The sequence below is a fragment of the Aethalodelphis obliquidens genome, unplaced genomic scaffold (genome assembly GCF_003676395.1).
Source record: "Aethalodelphis obliquidens isolate GAN/ISIS:26980383/991018 unplaced genomic scaffold, ASM367639v1 scaffold55, whole genome shotgun sequence".
Classification (NCBI taxonomy): Eukaryota; Metazoa; Chordata; class Mammalia; order Artiodactyla; family Delphinidae; genus Aethalodelphis; species Aethalodelphis obliquidens.
The window spans coordinates 11,049,722-11,075,923 of NW_020837999.1; the positions used below are offsets into that span (position 1 = coordinate 11,049,722).

Sequence of the window (26,202 nt, forward strand, 5' to 3'; positions counted from 1 at the left end):
TATTGTTTAAAACATAAAGTTTGTTTTATCCATTAACTAAATATCTTAACAGGTTTTTGATGGTTTTAGTTCTTTAAAAGAAATAATACAAAATGAATGTAATAGATACAAATTTTTATTCAAAATCGCATTTTACGTCCTTTATTTCTTATACAGTATTGCCACAAAAGTGAATTTTTATTAGCCTCGTGACAATATAGAATGGGCAGAAACACTGTGGCATTTTCTTTTATTGTTTCTTGTTGCTAAATTGTGTAGGTAAGTAAATTTGTTAAGCTCTGTGATAGAAATTGTCTAAAGTATTAATTATCCTTTGACATAGGGAGGCCATAATAAAGCTCTCAATGTGAAGAATATTGATATGGTGGCTTCATACCAGATATGTAAATAAATATGAGCAGTGGGACTTATGTGAAAAGTGATATTCTCTAGTATGCCTTTCAGTTTGCTTCAGGTTTTCTTCACATGGACATTTGGTGGTAAGGGGAATGGAGACGGGGATGGGACTGAAAAGCAGAAGTAACATTTGAATACATATGCAAAAGCTCCATGCAAATGTTATAAGCTGGGTAGGATTATAGGAAGTATTACCAATTTTAAACACTAACTATAATTTAAATTTACCCTTTATTTCACTATCACTTGTAAAGTTTATTGATGAAGAACAGCCAGTTCAATTTAATTTAATTCAGACAATTTATTGAGTTCCCTTAAATGTAAGATAAAAAATTAGCAGCACCTATTTAGAAGCCAGCTTGTATGAGAGTGCTGCTAGATTAAGCCCTGTAGGAAAAAACAATACACCTGTTCTCAACAATCAAAAAGCGCATACAGGACTTCCCTGGTGGTGCAGTGTTTAAGAATCTGCCTGCCAATGCAGGGGACACGGGTTTGAGCCCTGGCCCAGGAAGATCCCACATGCCGTGAAGCAGCTAAGCCCGTGTGCACCAACTACTGAGCCTGCGCTCTAGAGCCCATGTGCCGAAACTACTGAAGCCTGTGTGCCTACAGCCTGTGCTCTGCAACAAGAGAAGCCACCACAATGAGAAGTCCACACACCACAACGAAGAGTAGCCCCTGCTCGCCACTAGAGAAAGGCTGCGCACAGCAACGAAGACCCAGTGCAGCCAAAAGTAAATAAATTTACAAAAAAAAAAGCACACACATAAAGATCTTTCCAAACACTTACAGAGCAACATACTAGTAAGGTCTAAAATATTGTTAGTTCAGGTAAAATACAAATGGTGAAGGGTTGTTTATTAAGGGAGCAATTAGTATGACCTGAAGGTAATTAAAGAATCTTTGTAAGAGGAAGAGAGATGTAAACAGGGATTTTAAAGATGAATCAAGGCATGAAGAGAATAGGGAAAGCTGTAAAACTCTATGTACAAAGATAACAATGAAAGAATTTGAAGATTTACTATGGTATACAGCAGGAATATTTGCTTGGCTTCAATGGGAAATGCATACCTAGAAACACAAGGAGATATGTTTTCTGAGAGGAAACAAGGTAGGGAATACTGGTAGAGATGAGTATGGGATGCATAGCTTTAAAAGCCAGGCTAAAAATTATGGATTCTGTATAATTAGAATACTGTATAGTAGAAAATAGGAATTCCTTGTATGTAGTTTAATTTTGGATATACTAAATTATTCCTTTGATGAAACTAGAGCAAACTAAATTGGAAGAGATTAAAGGCAGGGGCTATAGAAAAGGAGAGGAGCAGACCTGATGACATTACTAGAGAAAGAGTTGACAGGACCTACTTTATATCTTTTCAGGGAGAAAGAAGAATAGAAGTAAGTAATATGTGTGATTGTGAAAGAGTGATTATTAAAATGTGATTCTGCTTTAGAGGACATTAGGAGAAAGTGGTGGTGATATTAATTATTTATTAAATATTAATTGTAAGATATTAAGAAGGAATACTTTTTGGCTAGATGAATAAGCAGAACTCAGTGTTTGCCGTTTTTAATTTTTGATTTGTGTTTTATGACCAAGAGGGGGTTTTGTTCATTTGTTTTTTAAGATAATTAAAATTATGGGTGACCAGCTGACCAGAGGTAAATTAGAGAGAAACTAAGACAAAAAAAAAAGAATGAGATGAGTTTGTTCATTCTTTCATTCATTCAATAAATATTCATTGAACCTGTGCTGGTATTTGTGACTATAAAGAAAGAAGCTTTAAACAGCTTACATTCTATGAGTGGGCACAAATACATAAGTGGTTAGTTTCCATGTTTTGTGGCAACTGCATTGTTGGATGTTTGTATTGGGTACTATGGGAGCCCAGAATCATAGCATTTAGCTTAGTCTGGGGATGGATGATGAGGTCAGGGGAGTCTTCTTGAAGAACATGACATCTGAGCTAAATTATGAGGAATGAGTAGATGTTAGCTAAGTGAAGAAGGTGGGGAATGATAGGAGTAAAGTTATGAATGCATAAAACAGCATCACTTTTGGGCGGCAGCAAACTGTTATTACTGTAGCTAAAGTACAGGGCAATGAATGATAGAAATAAGGTCATTGGGGGAAGAGTTGGAAAGTGAGCAGGTGAGTAATCATAGAAGGAAGAGTCCTGACAATAAAAAAATTTGCTGATTCCCTTTCTTTCTAGATATTTATTCAGTGAACATTTATGGAATGAATAGTATAATATGTACAATATGTATAATATGTATAATATGCTTGGTCCCATGGCTGGGCTATAACAAAGATGACTAGAACAAGGTATCTTCCCTTAAGGAACTCATAATCTCTTTCAGCGTCCTAAGTCTTGCGTCATTAAGCATAGTTGGAATTACTCCACTATATTTTTTTCATTTTAGTTATTTATGAGCCCCTTATTGCATTATATCACTACAAAGTTGTATCACAGGGATTTTAAAATTTGGTACTAGTTTAACATATAAAATGTTAACAGTGGCTGTCTGGGTGGTAGGATTATAATAATGTTCAATTCTACTTTCCTGTATTTTACAAATTTTCTTCAAAGTATTTATATTACGTTTATAATTAGAAAAATACATTTTATTTTATCATAAAACCTGAAAGTAAATGAACTTCTAAATGAGCAGTTGGGGCTGATTCAGGACTGATTTCTCCTCTTTAGTCTCAGGGTCCTGAATTATGTACTGTTCCTAAGTATAGGTACAGGATTTCAAGGGGGACCATATGCTTTTTTAAAATTTAGTTTAATTTGGGGGTGTTTTTATTTTTTTCTTAATTTTATTGAAGTATAGTTGATTTACAATGTTGTCTCAGTTTTAGGTGTGCAGCAGAGTGATTCAGTTATACACATATATAAATATCTTTTCTTTTTCAGATTCTTTTCCCTTATAGGTTATTACAAAATATTGAGTTTAGTTCCCTGTGCACAACGATATGCTTTTGATGGGTATTGATGGGTATTTTCAAGTCAGAAGAAACACCATTAGTAGTTACAGTCAAGCTTTAGGGACAATAAAATGGCTCTTACAGTTTGGTCTCAGACTTTAGTTCATTTTGTCCTTCTTCCTCTCTCTTTCTCCCTTTTCTCCCACCTTTCCAGTAAATAGATATTGAATGTTTACTACATGCCAGCCACTATGCTAGGTGCTACCAGGTTTATATTAATAAACAAATACAGTTCTTATCTTTGAGGAACTTAATGGTTTAGCTCTAGGAGGCAGAATTGATAATTAAACAGAAATCTCACTTTTAACTGCCAGGTGTGCCAATCTGTTCATGTGTTATATAAAAATAATTTAGAAATTTATTTCTTCACTGCTTAGTAATTCCCACGTATAAAGTGAGAGCCTTGGTTACAATACACGTCAATATAATTAGCACTTGGAAGAAAGCCAGGTACATAATGGCCATACAATTAATATTTGTTGAATTAATGAATACACTGGCTGTATTTTTACACCTACTTAACAACTGGTACTAATTTATTGTTTGAATGTATTTAATCTACAAAGTGGGTCCCTTTTTTCTTTATACATTTCTAAGATGTAGAACTACTTTTTAAGTTGATTCAAAAGAAGATTCGGCCTAACAGTGATCATTAGATCACTTTGTAACCATACAGTTGACCCTTGAACAATGAGTGGAGGGGCACCAAGCCTCTGAGCAGTCAGAAATCCATGTGTAACTTATAGTCATCCTCCCATATCTGTGGTTCCTCCATATCCATGTTCTGAATCCACAGATTCAACCAACCGCAAGTTGTGTAGTAGTGTAGTATTTACTGTTGAAAAAAATCTGCATATTAGTGGACCTGAGCAGTTCAAACCCTTGTTGTCCAAGGGTCAACTGTATATGTTGTATATTGACATCACTTTCATCATTGATATCTGCTATTGGCAGAGATTCTGCCTCTCTGTGGTCTCATAGCTGGAAGGAAACAGTCATATGTATGAATGGAATTTCTTCCAGTCTGTCCAGAAGTGGTCTCCAAAGAGGGGGAGGTGCACAATACAATACATTGTGTGTGTGTGTTGGGGGGGGGGATTATTAGACTTTCCATTTATATTTATTTACCATATGAAAAATAAGAAAAACTAAAGTTTGATATAGTTAATGTGTGGACTAATAAGAGTACATGTAAATAATCTATTAAAATAGATACATATTTTGATGTATGTACGTATTCTACTCATAAGGGTGCTTGAAAAATGTTGGACGCTACTATATAGAATGGTAAAATTGTCACAACAGATTCCTTTATAATTACAGAAGTATTCACTCACCACACAATCACCTGCAGAAAATACATTCACTTAGGCAGAAAATCAGTTCCAGATTTGCCTCTGGAAGAGATTTTAATTGCACCTGCTGAAGAATTTCACTGTTGAGTAGCTTGGCAGTTTTCCTGCTGAGCCATTAGGAACCTGAAAGAGTCACCAAAGAAGTGGTAAATTGTTTGGAAAAATCATGCAGAATATATTTGTTCTTGGACTGGTGAGTATGACAAGCCAAAATAACCTAACATAGGTATGCCGTATTTTATGAAAAATGTGAACACATGAAAAATGTGTTCGTAAAATATTTTACGCGAAGGATCTTATTTAAGGGAATCTGAATTATTTTGTGAAGTGAATATCTACCCTCATCTGCTTTCGTACTTTGAAACCTTTACCCCGTTGCCAGATTGAATTGAGTCATTTTCATACACAAAAAGTAAAAGTGGCTCTTCAAATTTAATGAAGTTTTTCATTCATTTGATGTTCCAGAGGGATACTTTACCTGCTGTCTAGTGGCCTTCACTGATTTCAGGATCAAAGTAGAAGTATGATATTTTGAAGGGCCGTTCTTTCTTCATGAATGTGCAGAAAGTTGTTGAAACTTGGAAGAGAAATGCTTGGAAGTTGTTGCTTCTGTCTTCTATTGACTTTCTGGTCACATTCCTTTATTCACTGAAGACTTGGAAACCATGATCATAGTCCTTCTCTTCATCCCATTTCTTACCATAACATCCATGTGGAAGATTCACCCAACACCTGGCCTCAGAGCTCAGCTCCCGTCAATTATCTTCTCAGTTTTCTTCCACAGCCATATTTAGTGCTTTTTTTAAATATTGAAATATAGTTGACTTACCCAGTATGTTAGTTTCAGAGTACTACGTAGTGATTTGACATTTGCATACATTGTGAAATTATCACCATGATAAATCTAGTAACCATCTGTCCCCATGTAAAATAATTATATTTTTGACCATATTCCTTATGCTTATATATATATTCCTTATACTCATCATGATTTATTTATTAAATAAATGGAGGTTTGTACCTCTTAATCCTCTTCACCTATTCCACCCAACCCCCACCCTTTCTGGCAACCACCAGTTTGCTCTGTGTATCTATTAATCTGTTTCTGTTTTTGTTTTGTTTGTTCCATTTGTTTGTTAAGAGTCCACATATGAGTGAGATCATGTGGTATTTCTCTTTCTCTGTCTGACTTATTTCACTAGTGTAGTACACACTGGATTTATCCATGTTGTTAGAAATGGCAAGATTTCTTTTTATGATTGAGTAATATTCCATTATGCAGTTGTTGAGCATCTTTTCATGTATCTGTTGTCCATCTGTATGTCTTCTACAGAAAAGCATGTATTCAGATTCTCTGCCATTTTTTTTTTTTTTACTTTTTATTGGAGTATAATCGATTTACAATGTGTTAGTTTTAGTTGTACAGCAAAGTGAATCTATTATACAAATACCTATATCCACTCTTTTTTTAGATTCTTTTCCCATATAGCCCATTACAGAGTACTGAATTAGAGTTCCCTGTACTATACAGTAGGTCCTTATTATAGCAAGTCCCCCACATACAAACCTTCAAGTTGCGAACTTTCAGAGATTAGAACTGCGTTCGCATGTCCAATCATGTAAGTTAGTTCACGTATCTGGCGTACGTTGTCACATGCGTGCATCCTCTACAAGTGGTTGTGCTTTTGCGTACTTTACTGTACAATACTGTACAGAGTACAGTAGTACATATCTTTATTTCAAGCCCAGGATGTCCGGAAGCAAGTGTAAAAGCAGCGGTGATGTAGCTGGTACTGCTAAGAAGTGCCAAGCGATAGTGATGGAATTAGAGGCCCAGAGAAAGGACGAAGAGAGATAGAAGTAAGAAGTAACTGAAGAACTGAAGAGATTCACGGTGCAGGACATGGCAAGGGGATTTTCTTTATTTGAGGAGGCACAGGACCCGAATGTAGAATGGTACACAAAGGTTACAGCAGCCATTCAGAATGCAATCCAGTGCTGCCATGTCATCTATGATGAGAAAAAATTAGCTACTACCCAGACATGAAAAAAACTGGATTTTTTTTTTTTCAAGAGGGTAGATAGAATTGAATCCAGCAAGGAACCAGAACCTGAGCCATCAACGTCAGGCATGAGTGAAATTGCAGCTTGCCCGCCATCTCTTATTGCTGACAATCCTTCAGCTCTACCATCTCCCACCTCCTCTCCCTCCTCCAGTCAGTAATGCCAGCCCCTGTATGCCAGCTGTTGTACTGTACTACTGTGCTTTGCAAGGTACTGTACTGTAAGATTAAAAATGTTTTGTTTATTTTGTGTGTGTGTTTGTTGTATTATTGTGTGAAAAGTATTATAAACCTATTACAGTACGGTACTGTACAGCCAATTGTGTTAGTTGGGTACCTAGGCTAACTTTGTTGGACTCACGAACAAATTGGACTTACGAATGCACTCTTGGAACTGAACTCGTTTGTATGTAGGGGACTTACTGTAGTTATCTATTTTATATATAGTAGTGTGTATCTGTCAATCCTGATCTTCCAATTTATCCATTACCCCCTGGTAACGATAAGTTTATTTTCTACATCTGTAACTCTGTTTTGGTTTTGTAGATAAGTTCATTTGTAGCCTTTTTTCAGACTCCACATAAAAGAGATGTCATATGGTATTTGTCTTTCTCTTTCTGACTTACTTCACTATGAGAATCTCTCTCCGTATGAGTGTCCATCCGTGTTGCTGCAAATGGCATTATTTTGTTCTATTTTTATGGCTGAGTAATATTCCATTCCTCTGTTGATGAACATTTAGGTTGCTTCCATGTCCGGGCTATTGTAAATAGAGCTGCAGTGAACATTTTGGTACATGACTGTTTTTGAATTATGGTTTTCTCAGGGTATATGCCCAGTAGTGGGATTGCTGGGTCATATGGTAGTTCTATTTGTAGTTTTCTAAGGAACCTCCATACTGTTCTCCACAGTGGCTGTACCAATTCACATTCCCACCAGCAGTGCAGGAGTGTTCGCTTTTCTCCACACCCTCTCCAGGATTTATTGTTTCTAGATTTTTTGATGATGGCCATTCTGACTGGTGTGAGGTGATACCTCACTGGAGTTTTGATTTGCATTTCTCTAATAATTAGTGATGTTGAGCATCTTTTCAAGTGCTTTTTAACTATCTGTATGTCTTCTTTAGAGAAATGTCTGTTTATATCTTCCCTTTTTTTTTTTTTTTTTTTTTGCGGTACGCGGACCTCTCACTGCTGTGGCCTCTCCCATTGTGGAGCACAGGCTCCAGATGCGCAGGCTCAGCGGCCATGGCTTACGGGCCCAGCTGCTCCGTGGCATGTGGGATCTTCCCAGACCGGGGCATGAACCCGTGTCCCCTGCATCGGCAGGCGGACTCTCAACCACTGCGCCTGGGAAGGGAAGCCCTATCTTCCCATTTTTTGATTGGGTTGCTGGGTTTTTTTGATATTGAGCTGCATGAGCTGCTTGTGTATTTCAGAGATTAATCCCTTGTTGGTTGCTTTGTTTTCAAATATTTTCTCCCATTCTGAGGGTTGTCTTTTCATTCTGTTTATGGTTTCCTTTACTGTGCAAAAGCTTTTAAGTTTCTTTAGGTCCCACTCTAGGAGGTGGATTGAAAAAGATCTTGCTGTGATTTATGTCAAAGAGTATTTTCCGTATGTTTTCCTCTAAAAGTTTTGTAGTATCCAGCCTTACATTTAGGTCTTTAATCCATTTTGAATTAATTTTTGTGTATGGTGTTAGGGTGTGTTCTAATATCATTCTTTTACATGTAGCTGTCTAGTTTTCCCAGCACCACTATTGAAGAGACTGTCTTTTCTCCATTGTATGTTCTTGCCTCCTTTGTTATAAATTAGGTGTCCATATATGCGTGGGTTTATCTCTGGGCTTTCTATCCTGTTCCATCGATCTGTATTTCTGGGAGTCCCCCGCCAGCTCCATTTTTCTTTCTCAAGATTGCTTTGGCTATTTGTGGTCTTTTGTGTTTCCATACAAATTGTACAGTTTTTTGTTCTAATTCTGTGAAAAATGCCATTGGTAATTTGATAGGGATTGCATTTAATTTGTAGATTGCTTTGGGTAGCATAGTCATTTTCTCAATATTAATTCTTCCAGTTCAAGAACATGGTATATCTCTCCATCTGTTTGTGTCATCTTTCGTTTCTTTCATCAGTATCTTATAGTTTTCTGGGTACAGGTGTTTTGCCTCCTTAGGTAGATTTATTCCTAGATATTTTATTCTTTTTGATGCAGTGGTAAATGGGATTGTTTCCTTAATCTCTCTTTCTGATCTTTCATTGTTAGTGTATAGGAATGCAGATTTCTGTGTATTAATTTTGCATTTTATTTTGTATTTTATTTCAGTTGTTTGTTTTATTTTATTTCAGTTGTTTTTTGGGTGTTGAGTTGTGTGAGTTCTTTATGTATTTTGGATATTACCCCCTTATTGGATGTATCATTTGCAAACATCATCTGCTCAGTAGGCTGCCTTTTCATTTTGTTAATGGTTTTGTTTGCTGTGCAAACGATTTTTTGGCCACATGGCATGCATGGCATGCAGGATCTTAGTTCCCCAACCAGGGATTGAACCCTGCAGTGGAAGCACAGAGTCTTAACCATTGGATGCCAGGGAAGTCCTGCTGTGCAAAAGCTTTTTGGTTTAATGTAGTCCCACTAGTTTATCTTTTGTTGCCTTTGCTTTAGCTGTCAGATCCAAAATATCATTGCCAAGATCGATAGCAAGGAGCTTACTGCCTGTGTCTTCTTCTAGGAGTTTTATGGATTAAGTCTTTAATTCATGTTGCATTAATTTCTGTGTATGGTATAGGATAGTGTCCAGTTTCATTCTTTTGCATGTGGCTGTCCAGTTTTCCCAATATTATTTAGTGCAGAAATACTATCTTCTTCCTATTGTGTATTCTTGGCTCCTTTGTTGTAAATTAACTGACCGTATATGCATGGGTTTATTTCTGTGTTCGCTGTTCTGTTCCATCGATCTGTATGTCTGTTTTTATGCCAATACCATACTATTTTGATTACTATAGTTTTGTACTGTAGTTTGAAATCAGGACGTGTGATGCCACCAGCTTTGTTGTTCTTAAGGTTACTTTGACTACCCGGGGTCCTCTGTGGTTCCCTAAAATTTTAAGATTGTTTGTTCTATTTCTGCGAAAAGTGCTATCAAAATTTTGATAGGGATTACATTGAATCTGTAGATTGCTTTGGGTAGTATGGACATTTAAGCAATATTCTTCAATCCATGAGCATGTTATATCTTTCCATTTTTTTTTTTTTTGTCATTTTCAGGTTTTTTAAAATCAATGTCTTATAGTTTTTTGAGTATGAATCTTTTACCTCCTTGGTTAGGTTTATTCCTAGGTATTGTATTACTTTTGATGTGATTGTAAATGGGATTATTTTCTTATTTTCTCTTTCTGATAGTTCACTTTTGGTGTATAAAAATGCAACAGATTTCTATATATTGATTTTTTTTTATCCTGCAACTTTACTAAATTCATTTTACTAGTTTTTTGGTGGTGTTCAGGATTTTCTATGTATAGTATCATGTCATCTGCAAATAGTGACAGTTTTAATTCTTCCTTTCCAATTTGGATTCCTTTTATTTCTTTTTCTTGCCTTTGCTGTGGCTAGGATTTCCAGTACTCTGTTGAGTAAAAATGGTGAGAGTAGGCATCATATCTTGCTCCCAATCATAGAGGAAATCCTTTCAGATTTTCACCATTGAGTATGATATTGGTTGTAGGTTCGTCATCTATGACACTTATTATGTTGAGGTATGTATTCTCTACACCCACTTTGTTGAGAGTTTTTATGATAAATAGATGTTGAATTTTGTCAGAAACTTTTTCTGCATGTATTGAGATGTTTATATGATTTTTATTCTTTAGTTTATGTGTTGTATCACATTGATTTGCAGATATTGAACCATACTGCATCCTTGGGATAAATCTCGCTTGATCATGGTGTATGATCCTTTTTAATATATTGTTAAATTTGGTTTGCTAATATTTTGTTGAGTATTTTTGCATCTATGTTAATCAGTGATATTGGCCTGTAATTTTTTTTTAATCATCGTGTCTCTTTCTGGTTTTTGTATCAGGGTGATGCTGGCCTCATAGAATGAGTTTGGAAGCATTCATTCCTATTCCTCTTCAGTTTTTTGGAAGAATTTGAGAAGGATTGATTTTAATGCTTCTTTAAATATTTGGTAGATTTCACCAGGGAAACCATCTGGTCCTAGGATTTTCTTCATTGGGAGAGTTTTGGTTGCTGATTCAACCTCCTCATTATTGGTCTATTCAGATTTTCTATTTCTTCATAATTCATTCTTCGTAGCTTTCATATTTCTAGGAATTTATCCAGTACTTCTAGGTTGTCCGGTTTGTTGTGTATGATTTTACAGTAGTCTCTTATGATCCTTTATTTCTTTGGTATTAGTTGTAATGTCTCCTCTTTCATTTCTGATTTTGAGTCTTCTCACTTTTTTTTTTTAAGTAGTCTAGCTAAAGGTTTGTCAGTTCTGTTTATCATTTCAAAAAACCAGCTGCTTTTGGTTTCATTTATCTTTTTATTGTTTTTGTGGTCTCTATTTTATTTATTTCTGCTCTGACCTTTGTTATTTTCTTGCTTCTGCTGACTTTGGATTTAGTTAATTTCTACTTCCTTGAGTTCCTTGAGATGAGAAGTTAGGTTGTTCATTTTTAGGTATTTCTTGTCTCTTAATGTAGGCACTTATCACTATGAGTTTCCCTCTTAGATCTATTTTTTGCTGCATTCCATAAGCTTTTTTTTTTTTTTTTTTTTTTTTTTTGCAGTTATTCAGCAAACATTTATTGAACTTAGAAGTTATACCAGACCCTGATCTGGAGAGCCAGTACAAGAAAATTTTGCCTGGTGTCTAAAGGGAGAGATAGTCACTTACACGCGTAGGATGCAAAGTGCTGAGTGTAGACACTAGAGGGTAGAAGATAATAAAGAACCATAAAAGACATGAACCTACCCATGACTGGAGGTGAAGGGAGTGGGTCAGGGAAATAGATATCACCTAAGGCAAGTCCCAAACACTTTCCAGACTTCCGCCATAAATTTTAATATATGTGTTTCCATATTCATTTGTTTCAAGATATCTTTTGATTTTCCTTTTGATTTCTTCTTTGACCCATTGGTTGTTCAGGAGTGTTTAATTTCTAAGTATTTATGGATTTTCCAGTTTTCCTCCTGTTACTGATTTCTAGTGTCATACCACTGTGGTCAGAAAAGATATTTGGTATTTCAACTTTCTTAAATTTTCTAAGGCCTATTTTGTTACCTATTATATGATCTATCCTGGAGAAGTTCCCCTGTGTGTTGAAAAGAATGTGTATTCTGCTTCTGTTGGAGGGAATGTTCTGTATATGTCTCTTAGGTTCATTTGGTCTAAAGTATAGTTCAACTCCAATGTTTTATTATTGACTTACTCTCTGAATGATCTGTCCATTGTTGAAAGTGGAGTATTGATATCCCCTACTATTATTATATTGTCTGTTTCTCCCTTCAGATCTGTTGGTATGTGCTTAATATATTTAGGTGTTTTGATGTTAGGTGTATATATATTTGTGATTCTTATATCCCCTTGATAAATTAACCCCTTTATCATTATATAATGATCTGTGTTTTTTGTTACAGTTTTTTGGTGTAAAATCTTTTTTTTTCTGAGTAAATATTGCTAGCTCTTCTCTCCTTCACTTCTAATTGCATGAAATATTATTTTCCATCCCTTTACTCTGAGCCTATGTATGTCCTTAAAGTTAAAGTGAGTCTCTGGTAGGCAGAATATAGTTCGATCTTTTTTTTAATCCATCCAGCCTCTCTATGCCTTTTGTTTTGAGTATTCAATTCATTTACATATAGAGTAATTATTAATAGATAAGGATTTACTAATGGCATCTTATTGTTTTCTGACTGTTTTGTAGTTCCTGTGTTCCTTTCTCCCTCTTTTGCTGTCTTTATGTGTGTGTTGATGATTTTTCCATAGTGGTGTGCTTTGATTCCCTTCTCTTTGTTTTTTGTGAGTGGACTGTAGGCTTTTGCCTTTTGGTTACCATGAGTATTACATAAACATTTAAATATATGACAGTCTGTTTTACACTAGTAACAACTTAACTTTGATTGCATACAAGAACTCTACCCTTTGACTCTCCCCTTTTTTGTTTTTGATGTCTTAGGTTAGTTATTTTTAATATTCTTGTTTATTAACCTTTCTACTACAGTTAACTGGTTAATACACCACCATGTTACAATTTTAGAGCATTCAGAATCTGACTACATACTTACCTTTACCCCATGTGTTGTATATTTTCATGTTACTACTTAGCATTCTTTCATTTCAGCCTGAAGAACTCCTTTCAGCATTGTAAGGCAGGTCTAGGGGTGATGAACTCCCTCAGCTTTTGTTTGTCTGGAAAAGTTTTTAGCTCTCCTTTATTTCTGAAGGACAACTTTGCCAGATATTGTATTTATGATTGGCGGGTGTTTTTTTGTTTTTTGTTTTCTTTCTTTCAGCACTTTGAATCACCTCACTCTCTCCTGGCCTATAAGTTTTCTGCTGAGAAATTCATTAATAGCTTTATGGGGGTCCCCTTGTAAGTTACAACCTTTTTTTTACTCTTGCTGCTCTTAAGTTTCTCTCTTTGTCTTTGATTTTTGAGTTTTATTATAATATCTCTTGGACAGGATCTGTTTAGGTTTTGTTTGTTCGGTGATCTATGAGCTTCATGAACTTGGATATCCAAGCCTCTCTAGATTTGGGAAATTCCCCGCCATCCCTTCTTTACTTAAGCTTTCTGTCATCATGTTCCTCTCTTTTTCTGAGATTCAAATAATTTGCGAGTTATTGCTTTTGATAATATAGATCATGTAGACTTTCTTCACTCTTCTCATTCTTTTTTGTCCTCCTCTGACTGGATGATTTCCTGGTTTCTCTCTTCTAACTCAAAGATTCTTCTGCTTGATTCATTCTGAGAGTGATGCTCTCTAGCTCATTTTTCTTTTCATTCATTGTATTCTTCAGCTTCAGAATTTCTGTTTGGTTCTTTTTTTTTTTTTTAATTTCTCTCTCTTTGTTAAACTTCTCATTTTGTGTGTGTATTGTTTTCCTGATTTTTTTGAATTGCCTTTCTGTGTTTTTTTTTTTTAAAGCTGTACATATTTTAAATTTATTTATTTATTTTAGGCTGTGTTGGGTTTTCGTTACTGCGCATGGGCTTTCTCTAGTTGTGGCAAGCAGGGGCCATTCTGCATTGTGGTGCATGGGCTTCTCATTGCAGTGGCTTCTCTTGTTGCGGAGCACGGGCTCTAGGCATGCAGGCTTCAGTAGCTGTGGCACGCAGCCTCAGTAGTTGTGGCTCACAGGCTCTAGAGTGCAGGCTCAGTAGTTGTGGTGCACGGGCTTAGTTGCTCCACAGCTTGTGGGATCTTCCCAGACCAGGGCTCAAACCCATGTCCCCTGCACTGGCAGGCAAATTCTTAACCACTGTGCCACCAGGGAAGTCCCGCCTTTCTGTGCTTTATTGTAGCTCATTGAGCTTCCTTAAAACAGGTATTCTGAAGATTTTATCAGGTAAGTAACAGATCTTCATGTCTTGGGATCAGTTACTAGAAGATTATTGTGATCCTTTGGTTGTGTCATGTTTCATTGATTTTTTTTTTTTTCATACATCTTGCAGTTTTGTGTTGCTGTCTTCACATTTGAAGTAGAACTCACCTCTTTTCTTCTTTATTAACTACCTTTTGGAGAGAAATATCTTCCATCAGCCCTGCTAGGGATTCCGGGGTTTCTTAGAACTTGTATGGATATACCAGCTTCACACTTCTTGCTCCCTCTTCTGGCAGAATTCTTAAATTTGTATGCCTTCTCTTGATCCTGAAATGCACCAGGCTGGATGCCGACAGCTTGCCTTCTGCTTTTTCAAAGATGACACTAAAGCTCAAGTTTGTGGTCTCTCCCTGGCTCACAAATTCTTGGCTTTCTGCACAGGCTCACTAGCCATTTGCCAAAACTTTCTCTCACTGCTGCCATTGGGAATGCACACAGGGAGCACACGGGGTGAGCACCTCACATGGTGGGTGAGGCATGTGTGAGTACTGGTGGTGCCCCTGGGCTAGTTGAGGTGATCCCCTGGTGAGGCATCCCCAGCAGCTCATGGACAGGCTTCTTGATGGAGTCTGTGACAGAGTTTTTAGGATCCGTGTCCTTTTAGTGCGCTTATCTGCTGCTTTCCCAGCTGTTCCCACTCTCTAGTCATGCAGCTCACAATTCAGTACTTTGAATGTAGTGAGAGAGAAATGGGCTTCTTTGGCATCATCCTGCAGTGCTGCGGAAGCCAGGTGCTCACTCACAGACTTTCACTTTCTCCACTTGGGAGAACTCACAGGCTGAGGCTTGGTCCCCTTAGCTAGAGTCTTTAACTATCTATTTTTTAAGTGAGGGTGTTCTAAAGCAGCGGTCCCCAACTTTTTTGGCACCAGGGACCAGTTGTGTGGAAGACAGTTTTTCCAGGGACTGGGGTGGGGGGGGTGGCTGGTTTAGGGATGATTCAAGCGCATTACGTTTATTGTGCACTTTATCTCTATTATTATTACGTTGTAATATATAATGAAATAATTATACAACTCACCATAATGCAGAATCAGTGGGAGCCCTGAGCTTGTTTTCCTGCAACTAGATGGTCCCATCTGGGGATGATGGGAGGCAGTGACACCTGAAGTGTGTTGTTTATGTCCAGTCTACTCTGTAATCTCGTTTTGGTGGCTGTCACAGCAGAAAACCCTGCCTCACAAAGATAGGGTGTTGGAAATGGAAGCAGGCTTTTCAGTGCTTTTGTGCAGTCTCAGGATATTCTGCCTCGACTTTAATCCAGAACGTATGGAGATTTGAAATTGTCTCAAACATACTTTTAAGGCCATCATTTGCCATCTTAAGCAGTTGATCCTCTTCCAGCATGTACAAAGTCGATTCACCAGGCTTATTCACAAATGGGTCGCGGATCCATTCCTTCCCAGTTCGGGGGTCTTTTGTGGTTGGGAAGTAATGCTCAAACTCTTTTGAAAGCTGAGATAGGTGATCATGCACCAGCTGGGAGAGAGAAGGCCCTGGCTCAGTCTCTTTCAAAATCTCTGCTAATGTTTGAAACGTGTCAAAAATCCCAGTGTTCACTAGTCACCCCCATAATGCCAGTTTGGCTTTGAATGCAGCCACCTTATCTGCCGACTTGAACACAGTTGTCATTCTCCCCTGAAGTGACAGATTGAATTCGTTGAGCAGGTTGAATATATCACACAAGTAAGCAAGTTTTGTGACCCATTCTGTGTCACTGAAATGTGCTGCTAGTGGTGACTGTTTTTCTAAAAGAAATCTCTGGAACGGCTCTTGTAACTCAAAAACTCTGGCCAGTGATCTACCTTTAGAAAGCCATCTCACTTCTGTGTATAAGAGAAGACGTGTGTGCCCTATGTCCATCTCCTCACAGAGCTGCGTGAACAGACGTGAGTTAAGGACACGTACTTTAATGTGATTGATAATTTTAATCACATCCTGCAAAAACGTTGTTAAGTTCAGGTGACATTTTCAGTTAACCAGCATTTCTCTATGGATGACACAGTGCATAGATTCACATTCAGAAGCCACCTCTGTGACCCGAGTAGTGAAACCAGAAAGCCGTCCAGTCACGGCAGCTGCTCCGCCCATGCATATACCGGCACAAAATGACCAATTCAGTTTTTCTCATATGTAATCATTCAAAGACTTGAATAGTTCTGCAGCTGTGGTGTTGGTTGGAAACAAAAGTGTATATAACATATCCTCATGCACATCCTCCTGAAATATATATCGCACAAAAACAAGCATTGTTGCCTTATTGTGAACATCAGTAGATTCGTCAACCTGGATTGCATACCACGGCAACTCATTAATCGTCTCTAACAATTGTGCCTCAATACCCTCTGCTGTTTCATCAGTTCATCTAGTTATGGTGCTAGCTGAAAGAGGAACATGTGCCACCTTTAGAACTGCAGCCTCCTAAAAGTTCATGACAAATGTCCTTAGCGGCAGGCAGGATCAACTCTTCACCAGTAGTAAAGGGCTTCTTAGCTTTAGCAATGTGATTAGCCACTAAGAATGATGCTCTCAGTGCAGACACATTTGATGAAGTGGTAGCCTTCAATAATTGCTTCTGTTCTTCCTGTTCACGTATTTTTGTTTTGAAAAACCGCAAAGGCTTGTCTTTTAATGCAGGGTGCTTGGTCTCTGTGTGGCGAAGCAGTTTTGAAGGTTTCATGGCTTCATTGGATAGCCAGTTGCCACATATTATACACAGTGGGCTTGGAGAATGTGAATCACCTGTTGCAGTGAACCCCTAATTTAAGTAGGACTCTTGGTATTTTCTTTTAAATGCAGCTTTCTTTTTGTTGGCAGTCTTAGAGTCTTCGGCTGTCTCATCATTGGGTCTTTCCCCCTTTCAAAGAAGCTCTCCAGTGACATTTGTTTTTTACTCATTTTGACTAGGGTTAGCTTGTGGGCTTACCAAAACTGTGACAAGTGCGCAGTACAGGAAAGAGACACAGACAGAAGTGATAAATAAAATAATGGGTGGTTCACACGCAGACTAAAATAAGTGTAGGATTCTGACGTAAAGCCTGCCACCAGATGCAGCTGTACAGTTGAAGTACATCAACTCACTTGCCACTGTAAAGCCTGCCACCAGATGCAGCTTAATTGTCACTCGCCACTCACTGATAGGGTTTTGATATGAGCCTGCAAACAATTGATTTATTATGGTCTCTGTGCAGTCAAACCTCTCTGCTAATGATAATCTGTATTTGCAGTCACTCCCCAGCGCTAGCATCACTGCCTCAGCTCCACCTCAGATCATCAGGCGTTAGATTCTCATAAGCAGCGCGCAACCTAGATCCCTCGCATGCGCAATTCACAGTAGGGTTCGCGCTCCTATGAGAATCTAATGCCATCGCTGATCTGACAGGAAGCGGAGCTTGGGCGGTAATGTGAGCAATGGGGAGTGGCTGTAAATACAGATGAAGCTTTGCTTGCTTGCTCGCTGCTCACCTCCTGCTGTGCGGCCCAGTTCCTAACAGGCCATGGACAAGTGCTGCTCTGTGGCCCAGGGGTTGGGGACCCCTGTTCTAAAGGACCTCATCCTTTCATCTGTTCAAAGTCCGTAAGCTCTTGCGTGATAGCATTAATATTTATATATAACAGTACATTTTCTATGAATTAATATGCTGATGACTCTAAATCCATAACTGCACCCCAGACCTTTCTCCTGTTTCATGTGCTTCTAAAACTCTGTGCATCCTACACATTTCTCCCTCCTCTCACACATTCTCCTATCCTTACGAATGCCAGTAATACCTTCCTACCTGGAAACTGAAGAATCAGCTGAAACTCTCTTTTCTCCTTTATCCCAACATATTTGTTTGTGTCCCAATCCAGTAGCCGATACCATTTCATAGCTAAGTATCTGTCTCCTTGTCTCCATCCTCAGTGCTACTTTTTTATTGCTTATACTCACTATTTCTATTATATCTTAAGTTTTCTCCATTTTGCAGTGTCTTATCCTTCATATACTCTTCGACATTCCTGATGCAACACTCTTTCTAAAATATAAATAAGTAACACTTCTCAGTTTAAAACCCTGCCAGTGGCTCCTTATGGCTTACAGTTAAAGTTCACTTTTCCTAGGAGGTTACAGAGTCCTCCATGATATAGTCCTTACTACTTCCAGCCTCATTTCTTGCTGCAATTTTTCCTCTCCTCTGTCCTCCACATTTGCACCCTGAAAAGTGTGAAGGAAGTAGATTATATTCTTTGCCTCCTTAGATTCTTTGTCTCCTTCCTTCGTTCTCCACAATCCCAGGATCTTGGGCTTAGGCTTCCCCATTTTCTTAACACAACGACGTCTCTAATCAGATCTGGCAAATTCAGTCACACTGAGATGCAAATTACTACTCAGAATGAATATATTATCACTTCCTAGGGTTTTTCCTTTTTAAACAGAGTGCGTTATTTTTGTCTTAAAAGAAAAACAGTTCTAACTTTGGAGTTGTAGGCCCCAGGAAGGTGACTGAGGAAAGAGAAACTGACTGAAGGGACTTCTTACTTTTCAATCATTCATTCATCCATGAATAATTGAATGCCTACTGTGTGCAGGCAATATTCTAGGTACTGGGGATACACCAGTGAACAAAACAAGTGTGTGTGTGTGTGTGTGTGTGTGTGTGTGTGTGTGTATGTGTTGGTATGTGTGTGTGAAACAGAGAGCACACGGTCTCCTCACAGAGCAGTGAGCTTACATTCTAGTTGAAGACAGATAATAAATAAATAAAAAATAGAATGCATAGTATTTCTTATGGGTAAAAATGAAACAAGGAAAGGGGACTAGAGTTAAGGACGTATAGATAGGATTCTGCTTTAAATTGGAGTCATAAGAGAAGGATGAAAGAAGGAAGAGAAAAGAGCCAGGCATACCCATTTCTGGATGAAGAGCATCATAGGCAGAGGGAACAGGCATTGTGAAGGCTCTGGGAGAGGAGCTTGCTTGAGGTAATCCCAGAACTTGGGGGAATAAGCAAGGTGGGAGATAAAGTCACTGAGATAGATAAAGACTGGGAAGATCTTGTAGACCCTTGTAATGACTTTAGCTTTTACTCTATATGAGACCATACGTTTTCAAAGGGTTTGAGCAGAGTAGTGACATGATTTGACTTTTAAAAGGATCATTCTGGGGCTTCCCTGGTGGCGCAGTGGTTGAGAGTCCACCTGTCGATGCAGGGGACACGGGTTCGTGCCCCGGTCTGGGAGGATCCTACATGCCGTGGAGCGGCTGGGCCCGTGAGCCATGGCCGCTGAGCCTGCGCGTCCGGAGCCTGTGCTCCGCGATGGGAGAGGCCACAGCAGTGAGAAGCCCACGTACTGCAAAAAATAATAATTAAAAAAAAGATCATTCTGACAATTGTGTTGAGAATAGTCTAAAGGGAAGCAAGGGTAGAAGTTGCAATCCAGGACCAAGATGATGTTGACTATGCCCAGGATGGTAGCAGTGGATGTGCTGAGAGGCAGCCAGGTGTTGTTTACCATTGTTTCTTACCTTTTGCTTCTCTTTATCTCTAGTGGATGAATGGATGAAGGTTAAAATTGATGAAAACCTAGAGAAGGGATATGGAGGAATCCTTAGATCTAAGTGATGGGACTAGAACGGAACAGAATTCTCTTCATTCTTTTCTGGTTTCATCTCAGTCTATTGACGAGACAAGTGGAAGGTGAATCCATATTTCTCCTCTGTCAGTTTAGTGCATAACAACAATTAGAGAAGATATTTATGCCTGACCAGGGATAGAAGACCTATTCGCAGATTAAAACAGGCCAAGAATTTCTGTTGCTAGTTTTTGGTAAAAATATAAGCAATACTTTTTTTTTTTAAAAGGTTAATCAACTTAATTATTTTATAAGCATTTTACTGATTTTAGAAAGTATAAAAATGATTTAAAAATACATTTTCAGAAAAGTATTAAGTGACTTAAATGCATTTAAAAGAATAAAGAACATTGAAAGTATTCCAAGTACAGTAAGAACGTAGAGTAGTATGCAAAAATACTATGTGAAAGTAATTTACTTAATTTGAAGTAATTGTGTGCAGTAATTTACAATACCTATTAAGTGATTCAGTATTTAAAAATAATCCTATTGTGAATTATCATGTTTTTAATGAAGAATTATTTCTCTAACAGAAAAAGAAAACAAAACAGAAACCACTTATCTCAGTGTTGTATACCAGCTAGAGTGACAAACACTGTCTTAGTTTGCCCAGGACTCTCCCAGGTTTAGCACCAAAAGAGCAGAGTCCTGAGAAATCTCTGAATCCCAGGAAAACTGAGATAGATGGTAGATCACTTGAAAAAATTTACCACATTATTGCACGATATCTCTTAAAAACAAACTGTAACTAAGGTTTAACTATTCGTATTCATTTTAAAAGAATTTTTAAATGGATGTTGTATTAAGTTATAAAAGGTCAGAAGAAATACAGAAATACAGTTAAAATGCTTCCACTCACCTAGAGAGATGGTCAGTTAGTTTCAGTTTTAAAGGTGAAAATTGGTGAAGTGTTGAACTCAGCTGTATTTACTTTACAAGTTACCCTTTTACTAGAATTTGTTTACATGTAGGGATATTAAGTAGAGGCCCATTTCCTAAAACAAATGGGATTGAAAGTGTAGACTTTGGAACTGAAAAGTAAGTAAGTACTTAAAGTTATGACTTATGAAAATCTTTCATGAAGGATGAGAACCAAAATGAAAGGAAAATAAGGAAAAACTGTCTCAGAAGATCTTCCTGACCTTCCTTACATCAAGTTTCTGTAGCTTCTTTATCATTGAAAGTGGATATTGGAACATGTTTCAGAATGGGAGAAATAGAGTAAATATTATCTTGTTCATTTCACCTGTCATTGCTTATTCATAAATTCAAGCATTTACTGAAGAATTGTTATGAACCTAGCATCATGCTTATCTCTTGGGGATTCAAAGGTGGGTTCTGCACAGTTGGGACCCTCAGGAGTTCACAGTCTAATAGGAGAATCAGACAAATTTCAGTCAGACATGATGAAACCTATCTTAGAGGAAAGTACAGGATGCTAAGGAAATACATAGAAAGAACACACAACTCAGCCAGTGTTGGGTAGAGAGGAGGTGGGATGGGGGCCCAGGGAAGAGACTATTCAGGAGAGACTTCCCAGAGGAAATGATGCCAGGAGGTATAATTTATTTATTTATTTATATTTTTGGCTACATCGGGTCTTCATTGTGGTGTGCAGGATCTTCATTGTGGCATGAGAGTTTTTTTTGTTGTTGCGGCACGTGGGCTCTTTGTTGCAGCACGTGAGCTTCTCTCCAGTCGTGACATGCAGGTTTTCTCTCTCTAGCTGTGGCACACGGGCTTCAGAGCATGTTGGTTCTGTAGTTTGTGGGACACATGCCCTCTAGTTGAGGTGTGTGGGCTTTGTTGCCCCACAGCATATGGGATCTTAGTTCCCCGACCAGGGATCGAACCCGCGTCCCCTGCATTGGAAGGTGGATTCTTTACCACTGGACCACCAGGGAAGTCCCTGGAGGTATAATTTAGACAGTAAAATTTGCCTAGGTAAAGAATGAATCCTGTTTATCACAGTAGGGTGAGAGAGCATGGTTTGAGCTGGCTTGTAATGGGAGATCAAAGCTCCTACCACCTGCCTTCACTATTACTTCCCTCAGAAAAGTCTGGATCTTGTGCAAGATACTACACCTGTTCTTTTTTACTGTCTTTGAAATCTTGCATTTATTTTACACTTAGAGCACGTCTCAATTTAAACTAGTCACATATCAAGTACTTAATAGTCACATGTGGCTAGTGGCTACCATATTGGACAGTGCAAATCTGGGCCATTCCAGTAGACCTTACTTATGAATAAAGAACCTTCTCCCATAGTGTAGCTGAGATTATTGGAGTGCTACACTGGGTAAACAATACAAACAATAAAGTGTTATAGTGAATAGTTTTAATTCCTTTGTGCATATTTCTCTCAGGTACTTTAGAGAGAATTAGCCAGAGTCTTAGGTAGGAGTCAGATCTCTTGGCCAGAATATCATTAATCTATCTTACCCTGAGTTCTCACTGCATGTTTCACTGGACCATGCAGTTGGGGGTAGGCAAAGGCCAGATTAGAAAAGGCTTTATAAATTATGCTAAAGGGTTGGGATTTAATTCCAGAGGCTGAAGGGTGGGAAAGAGGGAGGAGTTAGTGAGTTTTCAGCAGGGCCATTATGTGATCATTTTTGCATTTTAGAGAAGTTAATATTATGGTAGTGTGGAGGACCCATAATAGGGCAGCTTGATTAGAAGCAAAGAGAAAGTCCTTACTGACCTGAAACAAATAGACTGCCAGATGTTTCTGTAGCAAGGATGGGTTTATTCAGGATCAGCAGAGAATTGCAATTTGGAGTCTGCAACCTTGGTGAGCCATGTGCAAATATGCAAACGGCAAGGGAAAGAGAACACTTTTATAGAGAGGAAAAGGCAAGTGGGAGGGGTATAGTAAAGAGTCCGTGGCTTTTCTTTAACTGAATCCTTGCCAGGAAAGAGGAAGAGTCTTTCTGCCTTTTGGGCTCTGCTATCTTCACAGGGAGTGAGAGCTCCCCCTTCTGGTCTCCCAACTTTATTTGAGGTTTCCATTTGTTTTTATTTTTTTACATCCTATAAAAATGTGGATAAGAAGTGATGAAGGGATAAACTAAGGTAGTAGCAGTGCAGACAGAGAAGAGAGGGCAGGTTAAGAGATACTAAGGAAGGCTATAGAATCCACAGTGCTTGGTATCAATTAAGTGTGGTATAAGAAAAACTATCAAGGATGACTCCTAGCTTTAAAAAAAATTTTATCTTAAGCAACTTGGATTATAAGTAGTACCATTAATTAAACTAGAAAATATAGGAAGGGAAGCCAGTTTGAGATGAAATGTTGAATTTCATTTTGGTGCATACTGCCTTTGGAGTATAGAGAGTAGAGTTTGAAAAGTATCCAACTTAGCATATCGGGAAACCTGATGAAAGCGGTAAAAGTAATTACAGTGGAATAGTGAGGACGAAAGCCAGGCTATAAATGTGTTGAGGAATGAATGAAAGATTTTGAGAAAGCATAGTATATTCAATTTATTCTTATAACAAATATTAATTATTATTTAAGATGCATTGGAATGTATATTGGGAATACACTCATGAATAATATAGTATCTGAACTCAAGCAGTTTTCTGTGGGGGTGGGAGAAGCCACAAATAAACCAACATTTAAAAGACATGAATAGTTAAGATAGTCACCACATGGCTCTGTGAGAGCATACAGAAAGGTCATTGACCTCTAAGGGGTTAGAACCAGTCTTTCAGTGAACTTGTGGTAAAGGGGCAGGGAGAGTGACCGGAGTGCTAGACATAAGAATGAGTTACCTTAACATGTTTTTTTTCTGTTAAAAGGTTATTTAGGGTCCATGTTGCATCCTGTAGAGCACATGTGGAAAACTTTTCCCTCTTCTAGCCGAGTCAAAGACTGAAGAAGGAAAATCATTTCAACCCTGTGTTTGTGGTGCTATCAGGTTTTTTCACAAGTTAGAGATTTGTGAAGGCTGCCAAGGGGCCACAGTTAATAAAGGGCTGCAGTAGAGGAAGGTGCCTCCTCTGAGCCCTGAACACAGGCTGTGGGAGCTACTTCTGTCTACAGATACATTGTCCAGTACAGTAGCCACCAACTAGCCACATGTATCTATTTACATTTAATTACAATTAAATAAAATTTAAAATTTAACTCCTCAGTCACACCACCACATTTCAAGTGCTTAATAACCATATGTGGTTAAGGGCCACCATATTGGATAGCGTAGACTATACAACATTTCTGTTGTTACAGAAAGTTCTATTAGACTGCACTGGTGTAGAGAACTTGTTTTATTTCTATAAGTCTAAGGAATTTTTAAAATCCAAGGATTATATGCTGTTACCTACTTGACCTTTTTATCCCTCTAGGGTTTTACACTACATCCTGTGGTTTTATAAATTATACAATTATTTTTAGCTGTATATTGTTTGTATATTCTTTTCAGCTTACTTTAGCCTGCTATTTTTATTGTTTCATAATTTCTATATTTATAGCTTTTAACCCCTTTTCATGTCTTTTGTATCATTTTCATTTTCATCTCCTGTTGTTGACCCTTTAGCAGCCTGACAGTCTTATAAGTTACTTTTTTTTTTTGAATTCTATTTATGTATTTTCTATACAGCAGGTTCTTATTACTTATGTATTTTATACATATTAGTATATATATTTCAATCCCAATCTCCCAGTTCATCCCACCACCACCACCACCATCACCCACCCCAGTTTCCCCCCTTGGTGTCCATACATTTGATCTCTACATCTGTGTTTCTATTTCTGCCTCGCAAACTGGTTCATCAGTACCATTTTTCTGCATTCCACATATATGCATTAATAAACGATATTTGTTTTTCACTTTCTGACTCACTTCACTCTGTATGACAGGCTCTAAGAGGTCCATCCACATCTCTACAGATAAACAAATTTCATTCCTTTTTATGGCTGAGTAATATTCCATTGTGTATATGTACCACATCTTCTTTATCCATTCATCTGTCAATGGGCAGATGTAGGTTGTTTACATGACCTGGCTGTTGTAAATAGTGCTGCAATAAACATTGGGATGGATGTGTCTTTTTGAATTATGGTTTTCTCTGGGTATATGCCCAGTAGTGGGTTGTTGGGTCATATGGTAATTCTATTTTTATATTTTTATTTTTCTAACCCTGTAGAGTCGTGTGCATCTCCTTCCCTCCCCAAACAGTGTGTTTTTTTTAAAACATCTTTATTGGAGTATAATTGCTTTACAATGGTGTGTTAGTTTCTGCTTTATAACAAAGTGAATCAGCTATACATATACATATATCCCCATATCTCCTCCCTCTTGCGTCTCCCTCCCACCCTCGCTATCCCACCCCTCTAGGTGGTAACAAAGCACCGAGCTGATCTCCCTGTGCTATGCGGCTGCTTCCCACTAGCTAATTTACATTTGGTAGTGTATATATGTCTATGCCACTCTCTCACTTTGTCCCAGCTTACCCTTCCCACTCCCAGTGTCCTCAAGTCCATTCTCTATGCCTGCATCTTTATTCCTGTCCTGCACCTAGGTTCTTCAGAACCTTTTTTTTTTTTTTTTTCAGATTCCATGTATATGTGTTAGCATACTGTATTTGTTTTTCTTTTCTTACTTACTTCACTCTGTATAACAGACTCTAGGTCCTTCCACCTCACTACAAATAACTCAATTTCATTTCTTTTTATGGCTGAGTAATATTCCATTGTATATATGTGCCACATCTTCTATATCCATTCATCTGTCGATGGACACTTAGGTTGCTTCCATGTACTGGCTATTGTACATAGAGCTGCAGTGAACATTGTGGTACATGACTCTTTTTGAAATATGGTTTTCTCAGGGTATATGCCCAGTAGTAGGATTGCTGGGCCATGTGGTAGTTCTATTTTTAGGTTTTCAAGGAACTTCCACACTGTTCTCCATAGTGGCTGTATCAATTTACATTCCCACCAACAGTGCAAGAGGGTTCCCTTTTCCCCATACCTTCTCCAGCATTTGTTGTTTGTAGATTTTCTGATGATTCCCATTCTAACCGGTGTGAGGTGATAACTCGTGGTAGTTTTGATTTGCATTTCTCTAGTAATTAGTGATGTTGAGCAGCTTTTCATGTGCCTCTTGGCCAGCTGTATGTCTTCCTTGGTGAAATGTCTATTTAGGTCTTTTA

General features: G+C 38.0%; 1 protein-coding gene across 2 annotated transcripts in view; it reads left to right on the top strand.

The window, feature by feature from the left end:
* The window catches only part of NME7 (NME/NM23 family member 7), a 261,651-nt gene that overhangs the window by 125,420 nt on the left and 110,029 nt on the right, over positions 1–26,202 (top strand). The window lies entirely within an intron of this gene.